At 43.2% G+C, this 24,769-nt stretch overlaps 1 protein-coding gene across 9 annotated transcripts in view; it reads right to left on the bottom strand.

The window, feature by feature from the left end:
- Nucleotides 1-24,769, bottom strand: part of Foxp1 (forkhead box P1) — a 603,661-nt gene that overhangs the window by 234,419 nt on the left and 344,473 nt on the right. The window lies entirely within an intron of this gene.

Below are 24,769 nucleotides of genomic sequence, written 5' to 3'. Positions count from 1 at the left end.
CATGAAGGAGAGAGAGAAGGGGGAATAGAAGGAGGGAGAGAGGGGAGAGAGAGAGAGAGAGAGAGAGAGAGAGAGAGAGAGAGAGAGAGAGAGAGAGTTGTTAAAATAGTTGCTGTTGAGAACGAAAGGAGTTCTGCCTTACCATGGTGCTGAACTCTGTAAGCAGTTGTCATTCTCCTTCACTCTTTTCTCCCCTATTAGTAGACTGTTCCCCTACTTTAGGACTACGGCTGTCACTCTCAACTCAAGTTCTAGTATGGTTTAAAATATATCATTCATTCCCTCTTAGGAAAAATAGATAGGTTCAGATAATCTGAGGAGCATTTGGGTTTGAATTTCTTTGATTGGATTCAGATACTTTGCCAAAAAAAAAACCCCAAGCAAACAAACAAACAAAAAAAAACAGGACACTTTAAGTAATCATCCTAGTTATAAATTTAAACATTATCCTGGGAGAAGAAATATTCTCTGTCTTCAGTCTCTCAAATGACAAGATACAGCACTACAAGTTCCCTGGAGGGAATCAGTGCTGAAAACTGGTATTCAAACACCAAAGCATATTGAGGACTCTAAATCCTTGGTACCATCTGGACAGTTTGAAACTGGTCATCCCCATAAGACAGGCCACTGCTAGAAAGACAGGGGCAGAAAGGAGTTTCCACTTCCAGACTGAATGAATGAAGGCTATGATTGCTGCTTCACAGTTAGGGCTCTCCTGAGGATCACATTCAATGCTAATTTATCTCCTGATGGAGGATGGCACTCCAAGGTGTGGAAGGGCTGATATTTCAGGGTGATCCTTTGTACTCTTAATTTTGGAGAAAAGGGCTGCCTAGGCAGACCACAGAAAAGGTCAAAATTTTAAAGCCCTAATTGTGAGGCTTTGAAATGGTGCAGCGGTAGAACACTCGCCTAGCATATATGGGCTACTGGGTTCACGCCTCAGCACTGCCAAAAAGTAAACTAATTAAATAAAATACTAACGTACTAAAATGCCTACTAGAAAAAAATGCATAGTATAAAATGGAGAAAAGTCTGTTGTCTCCTATTATTTTCAGGTTTTTATTTTTTATTTTGATTTAGTTCATTTGTTTTTGGAGACAGGGTATTATGATGGAGCTCAAGTTGTCCTTGAACTCACAGTCCTTCTGCCTCAGCCTCCCAGGTGCTGGCCTAATAGCAAAGACAATACCTGATACTAAATATACTGTTTAATTTTTGTCACTCTCTGTGAATAAAAACCATTAACATGGGGAGCCTAATAAGGTACCCAACCAGGACAAAACGTATCTTCGGATCACCTGTATTGTGCTATGCTCTCCACAGAGCAGGTGATTCCTGCGTGGTCTATAGCTTCCAGTAACAATTACCAGTTCCACATCACAGAGAAGATAACTAAGGCTTGGGATGGGGAGACGGCTCCGTGGGTAAAAGCACTTATTACACATGCCTGGTGGCCTCAGATCAGAGCCTCAGAACCCGGGTAAGAGCTGGATTTAGTAGTACAAGCATCTATCTGACGGGAAATGGGACTTGAAGATAGGGAAATCTCCAGGAGCATATATATGGGCCACCAGTCTGGCCTGTGGTGCAGTGAAGAAACGCTGTCTTAAGTTAGAATGGCTACAACCAGCATCTGAGGGCTGTCCTCTCCAAACATCCACAGTGGCATGCATGTGCCTGTTGTACCCATGCCCAGCCTACAGCACAGGGAAATTCTACAGAAAAAAAAAAAAAAGAGGCCTCCTGAGTTATTTTCATTCCCACTGTGACATGGCTAGCCATGCTAGGCACAGGACGGGAGACATTCTCCTTTTGATGGCTGAGCTGTCACTCCTAGTAGCATATTTTCTGACGACTGAGGTACAGGGTCACAAGCCAAGTTCACAGACTAGGACTTGGAAAGGAAAAATATTAGTCAGTAAAGGAAGGAGTCAGTTCAAACATCAAAGCTGAGAAATGCCTAAATAATTAAGACTTCAATGTGAATTCCCAATGCCAGACAAAACAGAAACTATTTCATTCAAATTCCCCATATGTAGTACTACTACCTATTTCTTTCCCACTGCCCTGGATACATAACCACATCAAAACTGAGGCACTCTGGACACCTTCAGGAGGCTGTGCTTTTTAAAAAAACTAACAGATGTCTGTTCTCTGCAACTTGACCAGACAGAAGAATGACCACTCAAACAATTCCCATGTCACCTGTTTTTAGTACATAGTCTCTAGCAGCTACAGCAAGGACTTCAGGAACCAAAAGCCATATTCTGTTAGTTAATCTAATTCTGAAGGAGATAGAGAGTGGCATTCGGGCTAAGAGGTGTGAATGGCATGCCTGCTAACATGTGTGAAACAACAGGCGACGGTGTTCGTCACTTTGGATCAGACTTTCTAGTAATTACTATCCTTTAGAAACTGTCTGTGGTTCTTTACCTCTATCAAAACAGAACAAAACTAGCCCCAAGAAAACAAATCACCACCCCAAAAGAGATACAAGACAGGCAACAAGAGACCAGTTACATGGAAACATCTTCTCTGTCTCAAAACACCCAATGTGCTAAAGCCTTGGGTTTTTTTCCTAGTGCTTTAGTTTCCCTGCCATGCCCTTGCCCATTCCTATGTTCTGGCACTGAAGAGAAAAGGCATTATGCCAGATGTAGCTCAGCGGTACAGCATGCATTCCGAATGCACCTTGGTTGTCCTCAGTCATTCCCCCACACTATAAAACAACCAGGGAATAGATAGATGTCTCTGGGTAGTAAGCACTAAGACCCATTTTATTATTAGCTATGAAAAAAGATAACCTAAATAAAATAGATATTTCCCACCTTTTGGCAAAGTCTGCCCTTGCCAAAGAATAGACTCACAGGACAGGCAAACTGCCTTTACACGCACTCTATATACCTATCCTCAGACAGGAGCCACATAGTCATGCATTCTGTCCTTATGGAACAGAACTATGCAAGTGCTGCCCTCAACCCACATGACTACGGGGATCTAGGACCAAGACCAGGTGTCTAAAAGCCTACCCCGGCTTTTGTTTCCTTGGTTGAAACCACCATGGTAGGTGGAATGAGAAAACCACCTCTGAGGCACAGTTTGAAAAGAAGCCCCTCCTTTGCTCCGGCAGCTCCAAAAAGACTGTTACATCCTCCAGTACAAGTTAGGCAGGCCTGAAGCCAAGCAGCTTGACTCATGAACTGAGTTTGTGAGAGGTCAGGCTTTGGGACCAAAACTGTATAAAGGATTATTTTGGTCTAAGGATGCCCTTAGTTAGTCAATTGCTAACTGGAGTACATAGGCTGGAGGACTTTTCATTTTCCGATAAGGTGTAACACCAATCTCAGGCCAACAGCTTCATGAAATGCCCATGTGGATAAAGAGGAGTTTGGTGTCTACAAGTATTTCTGACATTTTCTGGGTCAAAGGAGTCTCTATCAAACATCCTGGGGCATTTAATAAGCTTTTATATCTCCATATAAACCATTCAGTCCATTTCTTAAACTCCCAAGTCCCCATTTCAGAGACAAGAAATGGATGCTCAGTTGATCAGGAGACAAATACAGCCATAGAGACTCTCCATTGCAGGCATGAGCTCAAGAAATGATCAAGACTTCCTTCCTCAGAGAGTCTCTGGCTAAGTGATCACACAGTACATCAACCAGGAGGAACTAAACTCCAGCAAAGACAAGAGGTGGATGAGGAAAAGGTTTTTCAGTACTGGAATGTTTTAGGAGGAAACCCTGTCTTTTCCTATTGCCTTCACAGTGTCAGTGGAGAGGAAGCACAGAGCCTCCTCGAGGAGCATCCTCCTCTCCACCACAGAGCTCTGCACTCTTTTCTTCAGAGGAGTTTTGTCCCAAGAACCTGGTTTGCCTAACCTCTCTATTCCTCCTCTCTGGGACAACCCCTTGCCAAAGAATCACCGTGCACTATGATGACCTGAAAGCATGACCCATTGTATAAGTGTCTAAGGTGCTTGGATTTGAGGATCATGTATATTGAGGCTTCAGCCACCCTGTACCCATCAAGCTGTCCATTCTCAAGAATGGGGCCAAGCTTCTCCCCACTGTTCCCTTATACCTCCTGCATATAAACAGGACCTGCTTAAAACATCTGATTCATACCCGGCGACCCTACAAGGCTGACACTGCCATCCCATGGCTGTCAGATGCACAAGGAAGCCCAAACCACACACTTGCCACCTCTCTTGGAAATATGACAAAGATACCAAAATTTCAAAGACTCAAGTTTTCTAGGGGACTTTTAAAAATAATAAGAACTGGGTCTCACATGCTTATTTATTGTTTTTGCCAACAGAGCTACTCTGTGGAAACCTCCTAGAAAATTCATAATGTCCAGGCCAATGTATTTATAGTAAATTAAAACACAGCTTTATTATTATGATTATTTCCCTGGTTACAGTGTTGATGCTGAAAATTTAGGGAAAATAAAGCCCTTGTTATCACACTGGTGAAAGATTTTAAGCTAACAAAAAGTTCAGTCCTGATTCCAGGGCAGTTAATTAAGGTTGACCAAGTCAGGCTGAAGTAAATTAACTTGGCTGATCAATTATTTATATGAAGCAGAATAAATGCCCCTAAAGAACTTGGTCTGTTCACAAAGGGATGTGTAAATTAAACCAAACAGAGTTCTACCAATATGTTTCTACCACTATGCGGAGAAATGAAGTTAAGTAATGCCACTTCTAGGACAATGAGCAGAGGGACTCTGTATCACCCTGCCTTTCCCATGTAAAAGGAACAACCTTCTTCCTTATTGCACAACCACAAGCAGAGAAGGACGGGATGGGGAATGGGATGCTGAAGACACAACAAGAGCTAGGAGCAAGGGAGAGATGAAGGGACGGAGGAAGGGAGGATGGGAAGAACCATAAATGTTAAGATTCCAGAAACAGTAAACATGTGTCTCTCACTTTCTCATCAGTTACTTAACAGTTTGGAGGTTGGCAAAGCCAAAGGCGGTGTGGGGGGGCTAGTTTTGTTTCTGGACTCTTTAATTACTCATGCTGTAACAAGATTTTAAAATCTTTCATAATCTTTTATCAAGTATTCAGGGGGGAAATATCGACAGTCCTGTCTTTAGAACTGGTTCCTGTACAATGCACACAGGGTTTACATGGTAACAGAAGACAAATAAAGGAGTTTCAAGGAGCAAGGTACACTACATGGGGTGGCCTAGAACATCAAATAAGCCCCACCCTCTATCCACACATGTGTTGCTCCCCTGCAAAAGAGAGGCAATGGAACAGCCCAGATGAAAGTCAAGGGCTCTCAGTGGAGGAAGCCTTGCAGGACTAGGGATGCCACAGGTCCAACATAAGGCATGGCACCCTCCACTTGGTGACACAGGAGCAGGCAGCAATGAGGACAGGAAGGGGGATGCAACAAGGGGCCATATGCAGGGGTTAGGAAGCAAGACAGGAGAGGCATGACACAAGCACCTCAACAATCCACACAAAGCAGAGTCCATCTCTAGAAGCTGAACCATGTAGTGAAAAAAAAAAAAATAAGTGGGTAAGGAGGACAAGCCAAACAAGAGGAACAGTGACAACAGCTCTTCTGAGATGACTCTGACAAGCCCTGAAGGAACTCTTCAGATGACAGACAGTCTTTGTCTGTACACAGCCCCCACTGGTCCCATTCCACGGAGATACCACCCAAGCACAAGTGCAGCATGAGAAGTCGGGGTGCTCAAGACACCACCTTCCAATACCAAATTTTCATAATTATAACAGAAAGGCGTAAATTTTCTAATGCATGGCAGTTCAAAAAGTAATCAAGGGAATGAGCCGCAGGGCTATTTTAATGTATGCAAAGCTAGTGACCCACAGTAAATGGGAGGTAAGCTACAATGAATGCAAAGTAATGCACACGTACTGGAGTCCTGGTCTGATGAGGGACGGCTAAAATTAACACCCAATTAATTTCCGAATTGACAAACAAATGAAACCCATAAATCTACTTTCTCATTAATTTTCTTGTGGTATAATTTAAAGCAGTAATATGAGGGCAAAAACTGAACATTATCCATCATAAATATCAAAAGATAGCACGGTAACACCGTAAATTATGCATATTACCTGTTGTTAAAAATGATTTATGTATTATCAACTTTATCATGCACTGTAGAGGTCTCCATCTATCTTGTGAAAATCTAGAATTTCAGTAAAAGCTCAAGAGGAATGCAACTGTCAAATGTATGATCAAAACAACAACAAATGTGACCTCTTACTGAGGCACCTGGGAGAAAAGGCCAAAGCTGGGATCATCACATGTCCCTGTGGACAGAGATGGGTATTGCAGAAGTGATGAGCCTGCTCTCCAAGGCAAGGAGGGGTGGGTCCAAGAAGGGAGCAGGTACAGGCACACAATGGTGAGTCTCAATGGCCAAGTATTGGACATTCAAGACTAGGAGACTATGCCAGGCGTTGGTGGCGCACACCTTTAATCCCAGCACTTGGGAGGCAGAGACAGGCCAATCTCTGTTGAGTTCTCGGCCAGCCTGGTCTACAAGAACTAGTTCCAGGATAGCCTCAAAGCCACAGAGAAACCCTGTCTTGGGGGGCGGGGGAAGACTAGGAAACTTAAGAATGCTAGCTGGACTCCACTGAATGATGCCTTGTTTCAACATTGTGATGAGTTCTCCTGCCTTCCCATGCTTCAGAGGAGGGAAGAAGGATGGATGGAAACCAGTTTGCTCATCAATTAAATCACACAGAGTTTATATTTATTAATTAAATGGAGGGAGAGGTTTGGGCAAGGAGGATGGATCAGTTAGTAAACTATCTGCTTAAAAGCAAGAGGATCCTCGCTCAGGCTTCAAATTCCACAATGAAGCCTAGCAAGGCGGCACACATTTGTAATCCCAGTACCAGGGAGGTGGAGAGGCTAACAAGGCAGCACACATTTGTACTTCCAGTGCCAGGAAGAGGGAGACAGGCAGATGGGGGGTGGGGCAGCTGGCAGAAGGTTTTGGGAGGTAGAAACAGGCCTATCCCCAGGTTACTTAGCCAGAAAGCTCAGGCTAATTAGATGAGAGTTCCAGGCAACTGGGAACCCTGTCTCAAAATTAGATAGACAGTGTTGCTGATGAGTGACACCCAGCAGTGTCCCCTGGCCTCCCATACTGGCACGTACACGTACACGTACACACACACACACACACACACACACACACACACACACACACACACACACACAGAGAGAGAGAGAGAGAGAGAGAGAGAGAGAGAGAGAGAGAGAGCGAGAGAGAGAGCGCACATGCACACATGCCTTCCCCTTTTATTGCATTCTTTGTTTTCAAGTATTTCTTTCACATAACAGGTATTTGATAGATAATTGCTGTATTTTTGACTAAGTGATTAAATGGCTTAAGCACCCAAGTCTAACCTCTTGAGATCAGAAGTGACATTGATTCTAGCCACCCACTTGATATACTTACTTTTAGAAATGCCATCTTTTCTGTAATTCTTTAGAGGGAGTTACTTGTGGTTTGAAAAATCAGTTTATCTTTAAATCACTATCTTTTTTCCTTCCCTTCCTTTTTGGTGGTGACAAGGGATCAAATGTATAGCTTTGTGGGTCAAAAAGTCCTGCCACTAAGATACGTATCTTCAACCTTTAAATTTCTGAGCCAAGTTCTTACTAAGTAGTCTAACTGGCCTCGAACTCACCATTTTCCGGCCTCATTCTTTCAAAATGCTGGCATTAGAGGCATGCATCACCACACCCCGTATAGTCATGTTAGGTCTAAATAGAAATAGGACTCTCTCAGTCATTGAAAAGTCAAGATATTCATCTGGGGAAGGAGATTTAAGTCTATCTCATGGCTGTGAGCATTAAATAGGCAGAAGGACAATTCAGATGGACTGGAAATGGCAGAGAACAGGATGTTTAACTTCCTCCGTAACCCATGACGTAGAACAGAGTTGGCAGAATAGGTTGACAATAAAATAATGTCCTAACAAAAACAAGGTTTCTCTTCTCCAGCAGGCTTTCAGTATGAAAACAGGAGACATCCTAAGGGCAAAGGATTTCTGACTCCCCTGCCCCTGACAGCAGTGCACTTGAGAGCCACTGTACCCAAGCTTTCAGGACACTGTGATCTTGGTAAGTCACTAGTGAGTGCAGGAGACAAGCCCCCACCCCTAAGTGTGCTTCTGAAAACTGCCTATGTCTTGCTTAGGAGTTTGAGATGGTGGACCAGCAGATCTGTCCCCTTGTCTGCCAGTGTGCAAGAGGCGAGCAAAAATAGAATGTTGGTAAGAAAGCCCCCCCACCCACCCACTGGGAAACACACTAGAACCAAATGGAGAATGTGGACCCACTCCCTGGCACAGTGAGCCACCCTTGCTCACGTCATTAAATGAGAGCGAAGGGGGAGCTTTGCCAATCCAGGGTAGGCTATTTGCTTTGCTACAAGGAAGCCACTGAAGGTCAGGCGTGAAGGGCCAGGTGTTCCGGAGAACACAGTTAAAACACACTTCCACTCAAGACAATAGGTTTGAAGTTTGAGAGCTCACACAGCCTGCAGAACTTTAATCATTAGAACCCCCAGAATAGCTAAGCTCTCTCATAAAAGGCCCAGCAGAATAGAGCGACCAACAACCAGTTCAGAGAGGGTTTTTTTCCATTTCTATATCGCATATAATTTAATGCACACAAGACCAGGTTTATATCGTCCATTAATGAGTGGCATGTTCGATGACACACTTCATGTGTCTGCCTCCTCGCCTGTAGCCCCTAACTGTTCAGGTGGCCAAAGTGAACAATATGTTCACGGCAACATGGCAACAAAATGAATGCAGGTCATCAGGACTATGTTGCGTGCATTTCTCTGCTGTGTGAAAGGAACAATTATTTAATTTTATCCTTCAAAAACTCTAATAGACACGAATATATATGTTGTGCCCAGAAGTTGCTTTCTCAGACAGATTAGTTTCTCTGAGATAAAAAATACCATTTTGCCACTGAAGGTCAGAGGCACCCCTAATGCCACCGCCACCACCCCTAGCCCATTCTTTTTACATGTTTGGTTGTGAGCATAGCCTTTAATGGCTGAGCCATCTCTCCAGCCCTAGCTCATGCTTTTTAACTCGGGCAAGTGCTATGATGTCCAGCTCAGCATCAGACAGAAGTCAAATTCAGAAACAGTAAGGAATAGTCATTAAAAACAAGATTCAACAATAAAGATGGTGAAAGCTGAGATTTCTCCACTATCTACAAAACATCACAAAAGACGAGTCTTATCTAAAGAGTTTCTGGTGTCGAAAGGACAAGAGTCACATATACCCAAAGCCAAATTAAAAGACACCACAGCTTGCTTTACTGAACTAGAAATGGCATAACACATAAACCCATCTGAAAATGAAACAGATAAGAATGACAAATTAAAGTAAAACACTGATCATTTAAAATATGATATATATAATATATATATATATATATATATTATATATATATTAAGCCGAGTGGTGGTGCACACCTTTAGTACCAGCACTCTGGAGGCAGAGGCAGGTGGATCTCTTTGAGTTTGAGGTCAGCCTGGTCTACAAGAGCTAGTTCCAGGACAGCCAGAGCTACACAGAGAAACCCTGTCTCGGAAAACAAACAAACAAAATATATATATTAAAAATGAAGCTCCTTCAGGGTTATACTACAGTGCCCTTCTAGAATATATCAATGGAACAGTTAATTCCCACTTCTCAGACTTAACAGAGAACAACACACAGAGCTCAGATCAAAGCAACCCCAGTGACAGCATACGGGACAGACACATAGAGACGAAGCGAGGACCAAGGGCTGTACCTTCCAACGGCTCCCTTCGTTCATAGTCCAGGCCTTTTCTCCCTACCCTTTCTGAGTCCTTGTTTGTTCCACAGAGAATTTTCTAGCCATCTGATGCTCAGTGACTGAGCTGGTGGCCTTTCACAAGCTCTCGCCCCTCTCTGAAGAAAGCAAACAACTGCATAGATACCATTACACTAAGGAAATCTCGTAGAAAAGCCAAACAAGTCGCTAATCTCTCCAGCCCCTTCATCCAAGCAAGAGATAAGAAAAGCAAACCTAAGGCGCTTTCAACCACATTCCAGGGACAGGTTCCCCTTTTCTTCCTTTATCAAAATTCTAGCATTTAAGTCTTCTATGTGTGTGTTTGTGTGCGGTGTGTTTTTTCTTTTTCTTTTTTTTTTTTTTTTCTTTTTAAACAGACCTGACAGGATAAACCGCTGCTTCCACCCGCAAACAAAGCAATATTTGTTTAATAACGATTGCTGCCATGGGTACAGTAAACAGGGGGCCCAGCATTTGTGTTTATGAACAAACACATCATCTTACCAGAGCAATTTAACATTAACCAGGTGGAATAATCAACAGATTTCATAGGTGACACCAGGGGCAGGGTAAAGTAAACAGAACCAGGGAGGAGAACGGGGCAGCTTCCCTAGAATGAAGGTCGAGGGAAGGAGGTAAATGCATTGCAGAGTAAACATCTGGGAAGAAAGCAAGATACACAAGCCATCCTTCTTCTGACATTTAGAGAAGCAGGAAGGTTGTAAGTTACATGGATCAGCTGCTGACCACCAGGAAATCCAACTAGTTGGAGACCTGGCCTGCTTGTTTGCACAATGCCATGTTTGTGGATAAACAATGATTTGCTGTTACCAACCGCCATTACTCATCATGAAACCTAGGCCGAAGCAAGTAGAATCTATTTAACTCCTTCCTGGGGACACTACCTAGAGCTTTGAAAACAGAAAATAGTGACACTGTCCCCCCCCACCCCCTGACACACACACACACACACACACACACACACACACACACACACACACACACACTCCAAAGAAAAGAAAAAGCAGGTCACCCCAAATGAGGCAGGCCAACCTTAGGCAGCTCCCTTTTATTTCATGGCTTGAATAAAAAAAAAAAAAAAAAAAAAAAAAAATGCAACCCAGACTGTGGTGTAAAGCGCTCAGCACTGGATCTGGATTTGGCTTTGAAAAAGTCTATGTTTTCATGCTTCAGAAACTGCATTCATTTCCTGGTCTCATCTTCTTTTATCAATGAAATACATGGGTCAAACATAGATCCTGATGCTGAGAGTTTGTTTCTTCCAGAAGGGAAATCCTAATGCTTTCTTCCTTCATATGCAAAGCTTCCATAAACTCCCTGGGTCAACAATTACATGGGCAGAACCCTCAAGGACTCTACAAAATTCAAACTATGCCACATGAAGATAGTGTCCTTAAAAAATAATAAATGACATACATAGTTAGTTGATGGTGCATTACACTGCTCAGGGCTTCCTTGTGAGATTAGCATTAGGGGGAAAATCATATCTTTGCAAAAGCCAGAATGAATTAATTCACCATATCCATTAAGAAGAAATATTAAATCTTCCAAGATTCACTTCATGTGTAAACTGTCATACAGAGCAAGCTGACTTCGAGTTACAGACGTTATCACACCTTATCAGAAAGGCTATATTTAGGGATTCAATCTACAATGGAAGCATTAGCTTTAACTTATTTTACAAATAGCATATTATCACCGAACTACTTAATTTTGGTGCTTGTAAAGAAGATCCCTCTGCTACTGAACTTCTAATAAGCAAAACATACTGAAAAAACAGTTTGGTAATGTGTCTAACATCTTACACTTAGAAATCAGTTAATTAATTTTAAAAATTCTGCATTCTGCTAGTGTAAAATACAGCAAAAACACTGTCTGGTTATCCAAGGCAAAAAAATTTTTTTTTCTTTTGGTTTTTTGAGACCAGGCTGGCCTCAAATTCACAGAGATCCACCTGCCTCTGCCTCCCTAGTGCTGGGATTAAAGGCATGTGCCACCAACGCCCAGTACAAGGCAAAATTTGAGAGTGAGAAAAAACATTTTTTTTAAAGAGACACACCCCAGAACTTTGACAATGGCACTATTCATCATGACATTATTTACCTTTTCGTCGGTCTCAAACAGGGTAATGAAAAGCTTTGCTGCCACCACCACCCGCCTCAGCACCAACCTCCCATCCCATTATGAAATCTCAGCCTTCACTGGCTCTTGTTTCCCCTGTCTTGCTTCAATTATCTAATCTCTGTTCTTCAAACTTAAAGTTACAAAGCATCTCCTGTGTTTTCTCTGGTGTTTTTGTTTTGTTTTGCGCTATGTTTTGTTTCCAGTGTCCACTGTTCACAGCCTTCTTTCCCCAAATCAACACAGCCCAGAAGGCCTCAGCACTCCCTGCTCGGGGACAAATTTTCCCCTGGGCATTCAGGACACTGTAATATCAAAATTTGTGGCTCAAGGACTGGTTAGCACCCTGTAATGTCTCTCTTGTGCCTGTCGAAGGCCTCTAGAACTGGAGCTGTTCTACTGCCCTAGAAAAGGCGAACCAGACTTGCTCAACTCAGGGATGATGCAAGCCCACGACAGAGGCTCTTCCCTCCAGTGCTTTGGAACAGAACGTTCCCACATTCCAGGCTCCCTACACCATGGATGTGGTCAGCTTGATGAGGAAGCAATGGAGAACAAAGTGCCTAACCTGATGTCCCTGTAGAGGCTCCTAAGACAAAAGCTGCACCCTGCTTTTGCTGCCTTCTGCCTCAGGTAACAGTGGCTGCTCACCATCTGCCCTTGAACTCATTCTAATTCTTCTCAACCCCCCCTCGAGCCCCCCTCTCTCTCCTGCCTGAAGCTGGAATGCACTAGCAGGATACCAATAAACCCGGACAAACACAGCTTGCAATTCCAAATGGCAACCCAAAGCATTGTCACCAAGTTCCCTTGATAAAAGGCCAACAGCTGAACCCTGACTTTTGTAAGGCAAAGGTGAACCCAAGCAGGCAGTCGCTAGCCAAAAGGAGGTGAAGGTGACCACAGGAAAGACACTCTTCCCATATGTTGTCACACCCATCTAAAATCACTGCGAAGTTTAATTTCAAAGACTCAGTTTATTTATTTATTTTCTTTATGGACACCATGTTCATAAAGGATAATATTAAAAATAACAAACTGATTAAGAAGTCTTTAGTACAAACTCTTCATTCAGCTTTTCAAAAATAGTTCCAAGGGACACGAAGAGGACCCAACTGAAAAGTCTGGGTGGGTCTCACAAGTTCTCTCTGGGACGAGAAACCTGAGACTCTTTGAGAATCTCAGCACATCATCTGGGGGGACACTGGTACCAGTTCCCTAAGCCAAATTTCTTCCCCTCCTCCTCCTGTATCATTTCCATCCACACCTACTCGTTGTTATTAAAAAAAAAAAAAAGGTTCACATTTGATAAACAAATGTCTCTTCAGGGGAAATTTTGTATCACTTCTTCAAAGGGAAAGGCAGCATGGAACCTTCCATGAAGACAAAGACTCGCACACATGTAACAAAGCCAAGCAAGGTAACACTAGTCAACCCAGACCAGCTGTCCTCTGGGGTCTGTTGGGAGCTGAAGCCTTTCTTTGTTCCATAATGAGCTGACACTTGGTAAAGCCACATTAAAGATACAGCTGTCAGATGCTCTCCTTGTTGTCATCAGAAGGATTTAAAAGTATCTACGAGAAACCTTGTCTCGGGAAAAAAAAAAGTATAAAAAAGTATCTACGAATGGGCAGGCAAGATGGCTTAGGAGGAAACTCAGTTGCCACCAAACCTATGGACTCATGTTCTATCCCCAGGACCCACACAGCAGAGGAGAACGGGCCATCACAAGTTGTCCTGTGACATGCACATGCTCACTGTGGATTGTCAATGTGCACATACATGCACAATAACTCACACAAAATGTTTTTAAACATCACATATTGGTGGGTGGAGGGTCTTAGTCTCTGTATAAATAATTATATATATTTGATTGTATACATGTGTGTGTATCAAAGATATATTTGAAAATGGGATTGTTTCAGTATCAAACCACAATATTGAGAATTTGTAAATCATTCATGAGCCCACCTAAAATTCATCTCTAACTCACCAGTGAACAATGCAAGTTTACATACTGGGAAGCATACTGGAACTAGAAGAGACACAAGGAACTTCTGAGGATCCAAGATGAATCCATGACTCAGATGGTATCTTCCTAGCAATGCCATTCATACAGCCTTCATTAAGGACCTACTGAGTACATTTACACTACTAGGGAAATAATTGACGGAGAAATAAGATTTTCTATGCTTGCCCCAAACCAAACAGGGCTCCTGAACTGTATTGTGCATGGAGACATGCTAAAACATCACCTCAACAGTTCCGGCGCTGGGCCTCTCTCACAACCCCACCTCTTCTCACTCAAGCAAAGAGCCAGGGCATCAACCACTTCAGGCTTGTGGCCTTTCCACAATGCAAGTTCAGAGTTTATTCAATACTGAGCAACTACGATATGATAAGAACTATAAGCATATCATTCAAATGCTGTATTGGTCCAAAAGATGGATGCTTTTATTAGCCCAACCTTCTTTGTAATGGAGTGCCACTGTTGACCCAGCATTAGCCTCATTCCCTGCCATTAATCACACTTCTAAGAGCTCATTTTGCCTTAAAATCTTAAGAAATTGCTATAATTTAAAGACATGGTGTCTACATAATGGGAAATGCTTCATAGATTGTATCATTTCTTAAAATACAGTAGGTTTTATGAGAACAATGGCCATGATGCGAACACATTACAAAATGAGAATTATTTTCGTTATACGTATTATATAAAATAAAAGGCAGAATATAAGCTCTCTTTCATATTCATGGCTTCACATATGTGTACGCTTTTATCATTAGATCTGGGAGACCAAAAACATAGGTAAGTAGATTACAGAGACCAATTCCCCCTCCCCGCCAAAAAAACCCACTGCCAAACAAACAAAAACTAAAAATTAAGAGGGTCTTGTATAGAAGAGACAGATGTGAAAACACACGATGTGCTTTAAGAAAATCGCATCCACCCTCCATTCTTCATTTATCATCTCTACTTCCTGTGGCATCTGGATGAACGGCAGCTATCTGCCAATTCACTTTCAGTGTGATTTCAATAATACAATGGCATCCTTCGCTCGGAAGTCCTCGTCTCATTAAAGCACCTTCATGATAGGCTTAAGCACCGCCGAACTCTGTAAAAGAAGGCATCTGAGAGTTTTTCAGGCAAACACATCTTTTCTAATGTGTCTTTTCATGTTTTCTTACTGCTTTACAACCAGACTGCAACATATACAAGTGTATATTCAAATCTTAAACACTAGCAAAAAACGATAACATTATGTCCCAGTCAGGCAAAAAGATTAAGAAGACATCAGATGCTACTCACTTCAAAGAACTGAAAATAAACCAGCCTGAAAGTCAAGGATCCAAAGAGAAAGGCCTATGGTTCACAGGGAATGTGGGAAACATACAAGAGCTGGTGATAAAGGGTGGGGGGGAACAGATCCAAGGAATGGGACTGCTCCTTCTGTAATAGACACTGCCAACTCAGCAGCAGGGGGTCCCTTTTCAGGAATATGGTGGTGCTACATAGCCAAGGTGAGCAACAGGCATGAAGTCCTCTATTCAACCTAGCAAAAGAGGACAAATTCGAAACCTGCCCCCACTCCCAGGAGCTGTGGGGCAGTGCTTGATTAGGCAGCTATTGCTTTCACTAGGGTATCAGAGGCATGCCAGCATGTCAGGCAGAGCTTGGGCCTTGGATTCAACAGGAAGGGCAGGCGTAGAAGATGATGGCAGCTTATCTTCACACTTCTGATGTGGGATGTCCTTCTGTATGCTGTGACTATGTGTTGCTTTTATTGGTTGATAAACAAGGATGATTTGGCCAATGGCCAAGCAGAATGGAGCCAGGCAGGAAATCCAAACAAAGATTCAGAGAGAAAGAAGGCAGAGTCAGAGAGATGCCAGGAGCCACCGAAGGGGAAACACACCAGAGCACTACTGGTAACCCACGAGTCACGTGACGATGTATGGATTTTTAGAAATAGGTTAAATTAAATGTAAGAGGTAGCCAGTAATAAGCCCAAACTATTGGCCTAACAAGTATAATTAATATAAGCCTCTGAGTGATTATTTGGAAGCAGCTACTGGACAAGGCGGGAAGTGGCTGTGGGCTGGGCTAGATAGACAAAAAGCCTTCCAGCTACATAGTCTGGTTGCTAGATCCACTGGACAGCTGCATAGCTGAGCATTGAAACAGCCAATGTCTATGAGTCAATTCTCAGCAAGAATTCAATGACCTGTTCAACAGGCAAGAAGATTCTCCAGGCTGCATCTGGGCACTTCCAGGGTAAATATGAGAGAGGGAGATACAGGGTGTTTTCAGAGCAGAAAAATATTGTTAATCTTCCTCCACAAACAGGGAGTTGCAATCAGAACTTTCCTCTCCTATAAAACAGACCAGTATCAACACCACAGAAAAGACCCATCAGAGGTCACAGTCCCTGGATGGCATACCAAAAAGGGCCAACATATTCACCCCAGTCAACCAGCACAGCTGCAAGGGGTATGTCTCCAGCAGGGGCTTCCTGATAGAGATGTTCTTGCCTTCAATAGACAGGAAGTTATCAGCTTTTCCACCACTACTTGCAACTTGTGTAGAAGATGGCACAAAGCTCTGTGCATGGCAGCAAGGATGATGCAAGTTCTACGATCATCTCAGCCTTACAGAAAAAGAAATCTGCATTCAATCGGACCTGCCACCAAGAAGATGCATGCACACAGTGTGTATGCATCACACTGGGGTGGGGTGGGGGTGCAGATATGCTGAAAACGGGTGTGAACTTACTTGGGTTCATTCTGAGCTCTGCCAACAAATCACCATCATTCCATTTCCCCCATGTCTTAACTCTAGAGTCACACCCCTCTGTATCTGGCTTTAATCTATCTTCTCTAAAATACTTATTTTGTGTCCAGTCATGTCAAGGCCGGTACAAGTGTTGGGGCAACAGTGGGGAACAAAAATCAATAGAATCCCATCAACATGGAGGTGAGGATCTAATGGAGAAGACAGGCATTAATCAATTAGCCATACACAGAAGTGGAGACTCAGATGGAGATAAGTGCTACTGTGAAAAATGCATGGTCTCTGAAAGCACAAAGGTAATATATGTAAAGTGCCTTGCATGCAGTAGGTGCTCAATAAATCACACTGATGATTACCAGCTCATAAAACCCAGCCCTCTGGGAGGCCACTGGGAAATACTCAAGCACAGAACACTCTTCTCCTCATAAAAAGAACCTGAACCTAGGACAGGGTTCTCAGCTACCCCATTAAGAGATGTTTTTCATGCTGTCTGAATGACAAGGATAACATTAATACAGTCTATTTCTTTCTTCTAAGGACTGTATGGAGTTAGGTCTAACTTACTGTGGTACAGCTAAAGGGCAAACTGCAGAGCAGAGTAAGCCAGCCAGGCTGAAAGGAACCTTGGGATTATCATTTGACATCTCACAGTCTTAAGGAGGAAGAAGTCTTTGTCTGTTTAGTGGCGTTTCTCCTTTTTGTACTATGTTAGTTGAAATCTACCCAGGTGCAGGTAGGATTAGCACCTGGCACCTTAGAGCATGGATATCAATGATTAATTATTAGGGCACCCACCAGGCATCCACATGCAGGAACACTGGACAGGAACCAAACAGTCTCCATGAACCAACTCCAACCACAGACAACTTCTACCCAACCAGGAGGTGACATGGGTCTGTCACACTAACAATCTAGGTGTGCTTGAGGCTTATTGAATAGCCCTCTGATGTCCCACAGAGGTTTCAGAGGCTTCCCACAGACCTGAAAATGTTAAAGAAGACTTTGAAACGTGATATAATCTCTCCACGCTGTGAAAATTTAAGAAGTATTTGTAGTGTTTATGTGTGAGTTTGTGCACGAGTGTATTCCCGTGGAGGCATTAGATTCCCTGAGCTGGAATGACAAGCAGTTGTGAGCCTCCAGGAATGGGTGCTGGGAACTGAACTCACATCTTCTGGAAGAGCAGTAGCTGCTCTTAACTGATGAACCATCTCTCCAGCCCCAGTAAATAAACAGTTTTGACTTTCTTCAAATAAAAGTTGGATTTTATCACAAGATACATACTCTTTGACAGGAGTATGTATCTTCCCTTTTATCAGAGCAGCTATGGTAGACAGTTCTAGAATCATAAACAATTGCATTTTGAGTAGGCAGGCATACCAAGGAGAAGTGTGTTCCGGCCAGTGTGGTTCATGTTACAATATCAAGCTCCCCCACCCAAGACAAGTTTCCTCTGTGTAGCCCTTGCTGTTCTCAAAATGGAGATCCATCTTCTTCTGCCTCCCAAGTGCTGGGATTAAAGGCATCAGGCACCAATCTCCAGCAACATCCAGCACGTAAAACCCAGTAGCTGAGTGATCTCAACCATCATCATCCAACACTGAGCACCTCTCCAGCATTGTTAGATGGAATGAGGCAGATCCATGAGCAACTTGGTAATGGGTCCAAAATGCGTACTTTCTATTTTCACAGCCTAGAATGTCTTTGGGATAATTATCTTTGGGTCTGACTATTTAAAGTTTAAAGAATAAAGGAAATAATACACCAAGAATAATAGTAAAGATTAGGTAAACAATTCTGCCTAGCAAAAGTGTCCTTCCACAGCAGTGAGATTGAACTAATTAGGGGAGGAAGACCCATCCTTCTTGTGGGCAAAGCTTCTCAAAGTGACCTGAATGAAAAAGAGAAACAGAGCTGAGCACCATCGTTCACCTCTCTACTTTCTGACTGTGGGTGAGATATGTCCACCTACCATGAGTCCTTCCCCCACCATGATGGACTGGAGCTCCTCACTGTGAGCCCAAGCAAACCTGTCTTTTCTTCCTTGATTTGGTGAGATATTTTGTCACAGATAGAAGGAAATATTACACTGGGACTTGCTCACCCCTTTTCACTTCTGACCGTGTTTCTACTACTCTATGAGACTAGATTCAATAAATTCCAACTGCTAGGCTGACGTCGAATTCTTAGGCTGGCATCTGATTCTGTGCTTAGATGGCTTCTAATAGTCAGTGACTCCACATTCCCCATCCCCTTTACATTTGTGAAGTCCCCAAACTCTCAGCCTGCTCTGTACAACACAAAAGCCATTGGCCATATGTGGCTACAAAGCACTGGAAGTATGACTACAGTACATATAGAAATGAATTTTATACATGTGTAAGTTTGACATAAATCAGTTTAAATATAAAATTTAAAACTGATGCTCAATTCAGTTCCTGGAAAACTACTGGTTGTACGAAAGCTAAAATCAGAGCAAATATTTTCAATGAAATTTTAATGTTTGAATTGACAGGATTTGTCCAAGGCTTCCCCCTCAAAGGGAAAAATGTGAAATGACTTTTCATGCATTTTTTATTACTTACTACATGTCAAAATAATTATATTTTGGTTATACCAGATGAAGTACAAATTTATATTTGATTCTTTTTACTTTCTCTAATGTGGCTACTGGAAAATTTGAAGTTCTGTCTCTGTATCACCTGAGCTTTCTCAACCCTCTCCTACTAAAACATCTCACCACTCAACTCACACTAGGAAGCCTTTGCCAATAACTCCTGTATTGTGTGTCTGTGAGAGGTAATCTTCTAAAGGAGCTCAAAAGTTTGCAGTGAACATTTTTGCATGATATTGTTTCCTTTCTTTCTTTCTTTCTTTCTTTCTTTCTTTCTTTCTTTCTTCCTTCCTTCCTTCCTTCCTTCCTTCCTTTTTTAAAATGGTAACAGTAAGCCATGGATTGTGTTTTGAAGCTATGGCTGCTTGATAAATAATTCAATGTCACATGGATGGGTGGGTGGACAGACAGATGCACAGATGGAGATACTGTACAGGTAAGATTAAGAATCTATGGGGGGGGCCTGAAAAGATGGCTTAGCAGTTAAGAGCACTGGCTGTTCTTCCAAAGGTCCTGAGTTTAATTCCCAGCAAACACATGGTGGCTCACAACCATCTGTAATAAGATCTGGTGCCCTCTTCTGGCCTTCAGGCATATATACAGTCAGAATACTATATAAATAAATAAATCAAAAACAAAAAACAAAAAAAAAAAACAAGAATCTTGCCTGTCTGGGTTTAGACAGTGAGTCGGCTTCGGTGACATTCCTACATTTCAGGGCCAGGTAAAGGAGGGAAGACACCAGGCATGGAGGGAAGAGACTTATTCTCAAGAAGAAGCAGAAATGACAACAAAAGCTGACAGGGAGTCACCACTACAGAGACGACAGTTCAACAGGAGCCACTGGGTGAGACTGAAAGGGGTGGGGGTGGGGGGTAGCAGGGGAAGAAGGGACTTTATAATAAACCAGAGAGGGCAGGAGATAGACCGGCAACATTAAGCGAGGCACATCCTGAGTAAATTCCAGGCCTCACAGCTACCTTCCAAAACACAAATTAACCGGCATTGTTTTAGAAGAAACTAAAGATGGGAGAAGACACTCACACAAACACAAGCACAGCAAACAGCACTGTGAAGATCAGTGCCATCCAATATGTCCATTACAGTCTAGGAGAATTGGGGTGGAGCCCTGGAGAAGAGAAGTGATTAGAGAGTTTCAAGAGAGAAGGGGCAGACAGTGAACTAGAAGATTGGGAAGACCAAGGGAAACCTACCCAACACCAAATATCTTCACCCTTCTCTCATTTTCTTTTCCTCTCTCCATTAAAAGGAAAATTTCTTTCTGTAATGGGGGGGGTGTTTTTGTTTTTGTTTTGTTTGACAGGGTTTCTCTGTAGCTTTGGATCCTGTTCTGGAACTTGCTCTGTAGACCAGGCTGGCCTCGAACTCAGTAACATCTACCTGCCTCTGCCTTCTGAGTGCTGGGATTAAAGGTGATACCACCACCCCAGCTTTATTTTCCTGGTCTTTCTGTAATCTTAAAACTGTCTTCCAACCCTCCTGTTCTCTCTGCTGGACCCTCATTCCATGGAAACACACTCGATGACTCCAACCACAAAGGTACTTCTGGAATCTACTTCTGCCAATCTCAATCCCCACCCTTCCTCCTACAACTCAAGCTTCTTCAAAGGCTCCTTCCTTTGATTCCTCCCATACAGTTGTCTGTACTATGGAACCAGTCTTCAGGTCAGGGCTGCAGTTACCATTTGGCAAAGCATGAACTCCTAAGATCCCTTGTCAAGAGCACTGGGAAGAAGGCTGCATGGACTACATAGAACATATCTGGGAAGAGAAACACTGTTCCCTCTCACACACTCCTCACACTGATGGCCTGAAACTAAATCCCCAGGTGTATGGCCCCAACCTGGAACCCCTCATCCCTGGCCCCTCACAGCCTTCTTTGCCTTGTTTGAAGCACCTCAAAGGCTTTGGTCATTGCCACTGTTTCTTGAGTTCCTCTTGTCCAAAGTTAAGTCCCATTTTGGGGTTTTAAAGAGTCAGGGAGAAACACTGAGCAGTGGGAATAAGGAATGAAAGGTGAAGTCATGGCTGGAAATTGATTCTGTCGGTGAAGTGTGGTAGGTGTAGGGGTCAAGCATAGACAGGGGGCAAGAGGAACTGAGAAAGAGCAGCAATGGCCGATCTGGAAAACATCACACATCTCTTGCCCTCGCCATCTCTCTGCAATTCACAATTGACTGCTGTTACCACCATAAACAATATTCTAAACAAATCCAGTGTATCCAAGTCATCCTCTAGCTCCTGACAGCCCACAGGAAGTGACAGAAGAAAAGGAGCAGGAGGAAGGGGAAAGCTGAGGACATTAAGGGAATATCTAAAAGGGAAGAGAACAGAATTGTGACAAGTCATGGGATCCTTATTAAAATTGAAGGAAGATACAACAGAAGCTAGATACAACAAGAGGAATCTGCAGGCACACTCACTGCAAGTGAAGAATGTAGGCAGCCTGTGATGTAGAACTCTGCACTCATCGTGCTTTCTAAAGGAGAGACAGTAATGCCAATGGGCTCAGAAGGAGCTGGGGTGGTGGTGGTTAAGGACGGTGATGAAGCAGAGAACATTGTGGCTAAACAAGGCAGAGAAACAGATGGCTCAGTGTGCTATAGAAGCATAGATGCAGGCCCTATCCTGGGTGAGGAGGGAAGGACACACTGAGGGGGATACAATCAGTACAAGTGACAGGAAGGGCTGGAAACAGGAGGCTGTCCTCCAATCCGTATTTGGTTGTTAGCATCAAAGTAAAATAATGAAGAAAAAGAGTAATGAGGATTAGACAAATTGATAAAATCCTTCAGCGAGCACAGCCAGCACCCAGCACAGTGACGTACAGTAAGCGATTGGTAGGTGTTTGCTGAATAAACAAAGAAAGAAATGGAACAGAATTATCACCCCACCCAGCCTACTGGATAAAGTTGATAAGACAATGGTCACATATGAATACTGAAGGCCAAGGACTGCCCACAGACCTCTTTCATTATTGTTCTGATACACGATTTCTTTATATCACCCAGGCTCCTCTTTAGTCCCTAAACTTCAGTGACAGGCCTGCTTCAGCCTCCTTATTCCATCACACCAGCCAGATCGTTCACTTGTTCTGACAAGGTTATATATATTATTCAAATGGGTTAATATAGCTGGTACATTCAAGAACTACTTGGCAATGAGGGTACTGAAATATGCCAGGACCTGGCACATAACAAACAGTGGGCACATATTTGTTAAAGGAATGAATGAATACGAAAAGAAAATCAGGTCAAGGCTATGCCTCATCAAAAAAAAAAAAAAATGCTTAAAACCTGAAGTGTTTCACATTTAAGTTTCTTTGTCTGCAATTCATCCATCCTAGGAAGGCGGCTCAAGTCAGAGCCTGAATCATACACATGCTGAAGCTGCATTTTCACCATAATCTGCATCACCTGAGTTCAGGGTAGGATACAGATCTCGTAACATTATGAAGATTCTCTGCATCTCAAGTTAAGATCACTTAGGATTCTGAATTTTTAAATGAGGGATGCTCAGCTTGCATGCATTTCCCAAGTGCTTTTAACACACACCAACCACCTTTCAAACCCAAAGCTTGGTGGACAGTGCTCACCCAAGTCAGACACCACAACAGAGGGGAGAGCTGTGGTACCCCCCTTCACCCAGACTTGATGACAGAGGCCCTCGCTGAAGGTGGCAGTAAGTGAAAGTGTAGACCCCCGTTCCTCCCCACACTGTCCTGCTCCACACACATAAGCTGCTCAAGAGCTAAACTATCAGTCCCCTTTGCTTCCACAGCTGAGGAGCAGCTCCGCCTGATCAGCAAGAGGCCCTGTACCCGAGGCCTCTTGATTCATAAAGTACTAATGCAGCTCGCTTTTCCCAGCACACTGGGAAGGAAGCAGAGCTGGTAAGAGAATTCATTCTTTCTCTACGATCACATCATCTCGGATAATAAAGGCATGTTAAACAACTCTTGAGAGAAATAGGAGGAAAACATTTTAACATGAAGTGCTAAGCTACACTGATGTTTGTAAGTATTACGGGTGGAACTGTTAGGAAGACTTCTGAACTAAGTCATAATTGCTAATGCTTCAGATTTATTCCCTGTAGGATTCCCCATGATAAACACAGATTTGCATATTTTGAACGTATTTTGTCTGTCTGTTAAGCATGCCTGTAAAGATTTTTCCTTTGCCTGGAAGACCCATTTTTTTTCCTCATCTCATTTGTAGTCTTGGCCTATTTTCTTGCTCAACCCTGGGTTTGGGGATTTCTCCTTCAAAGGCTAAAAGCTGGGGAACAGAATTTGAAGGTTGGACACAGGAGCAAAAACCAAATTGTATCTAAGTAGAGACAAGCAAGCTGGCAATGGCTTACAGGGCTAAACCTAGCACTGGGAGGCTGAGGCAGGAGCCTGCAAATTGAAGACCTGCCTGAGCTACATGTTAATTTCAGTGTTAACCTAGGCAATAAAGGGAGATCATTTCAAAAAAAGAAAGGAAGGAAGGAAGAAGGAAAAGGGGGGAAAGAAAACAACCAAGAAATGGGGAGAAGAAAAGAACAGAAAGAGGACATCAGGAAGATAGAGGCAGGAAGGGGGCTGAGAAGCTCAAATGGCTCACAAAGTCTTGTTGACATATTTACATTATGTGGAAGATGCAAAAACCACTTTGACTTCAGAGACATAGAAAACATAGAAGGTTTACAGGTTCAGCTTTTATGATTGCAAGTTATAGAGAGGAGCTGAGAACAAATTTGGAAGCCCTGACAGCTGTCTGCACAGTGCCATGCCTATGACATCAGGAGCCTGGGCAGCTCTGGGCAGCCTGGACTCCTTTGGAGAAAAGTTGCCATTTTGTACTGATTTGATTCTTCCTATTACCTGGAACCTGAGGGGGGGGGGGAAGGTGCCAAATGCATCCTCCAATCCTCCAGGGTCTCAAGGAGTAAGTCTCAGGACCTTCCTTGCTGGCAAACACATCAGTGAGTCACTTTATTAGGTTGACTCCCACAGGTAGCTCATCACTCACTCCTGCAGCCTTGCTGGCCAAGTCCAGGCTAATGCCATTTCTTACAGATGCCACTCTCCTGTGCAAGAGCCTTGGCAGGCATAGCTAACAATGACGTCAGGGTCTACCCTGAAGGCCCTCTTGCCTCCTGGGACTCCCTGCCTGTACCTCCCTGCCCTTTCAACTTCCCACCTCCACTAGGTATCTGAATCTCTTTCACTTTGTCTCACTCTTCTTCAACTCTCTTCCTCTTTCTGCTTATCTTTCTGGAACCTTCCTTTGTATCTTGCTTCCTTTGTCTTCTTTTGGTCTGCCTCTTTTCTCCTCTCAGATTCCGTATTTCAGAGTT

The sequence above is a fragment of the Cricetulus griseus genome, chromosome 8, assembly GCF_003668045.3.
Source record: "Cricetulus griseus strain 17A/GY chromosome 8, alternate assembly CriGri-PICRH-1.0, whole genome shotgun sequence".
Taxonomy (NCBI): Eukaryota; Metazoa; Chordata; class Mammalia; order Rodentia; family Cricetidae; genus Cricetulus; species Cricetulus griseus.
Note: the sequence above shows the minus strand (reverse complement) of the source record. Positions and strands in the feature narration are given on the sequence as shown.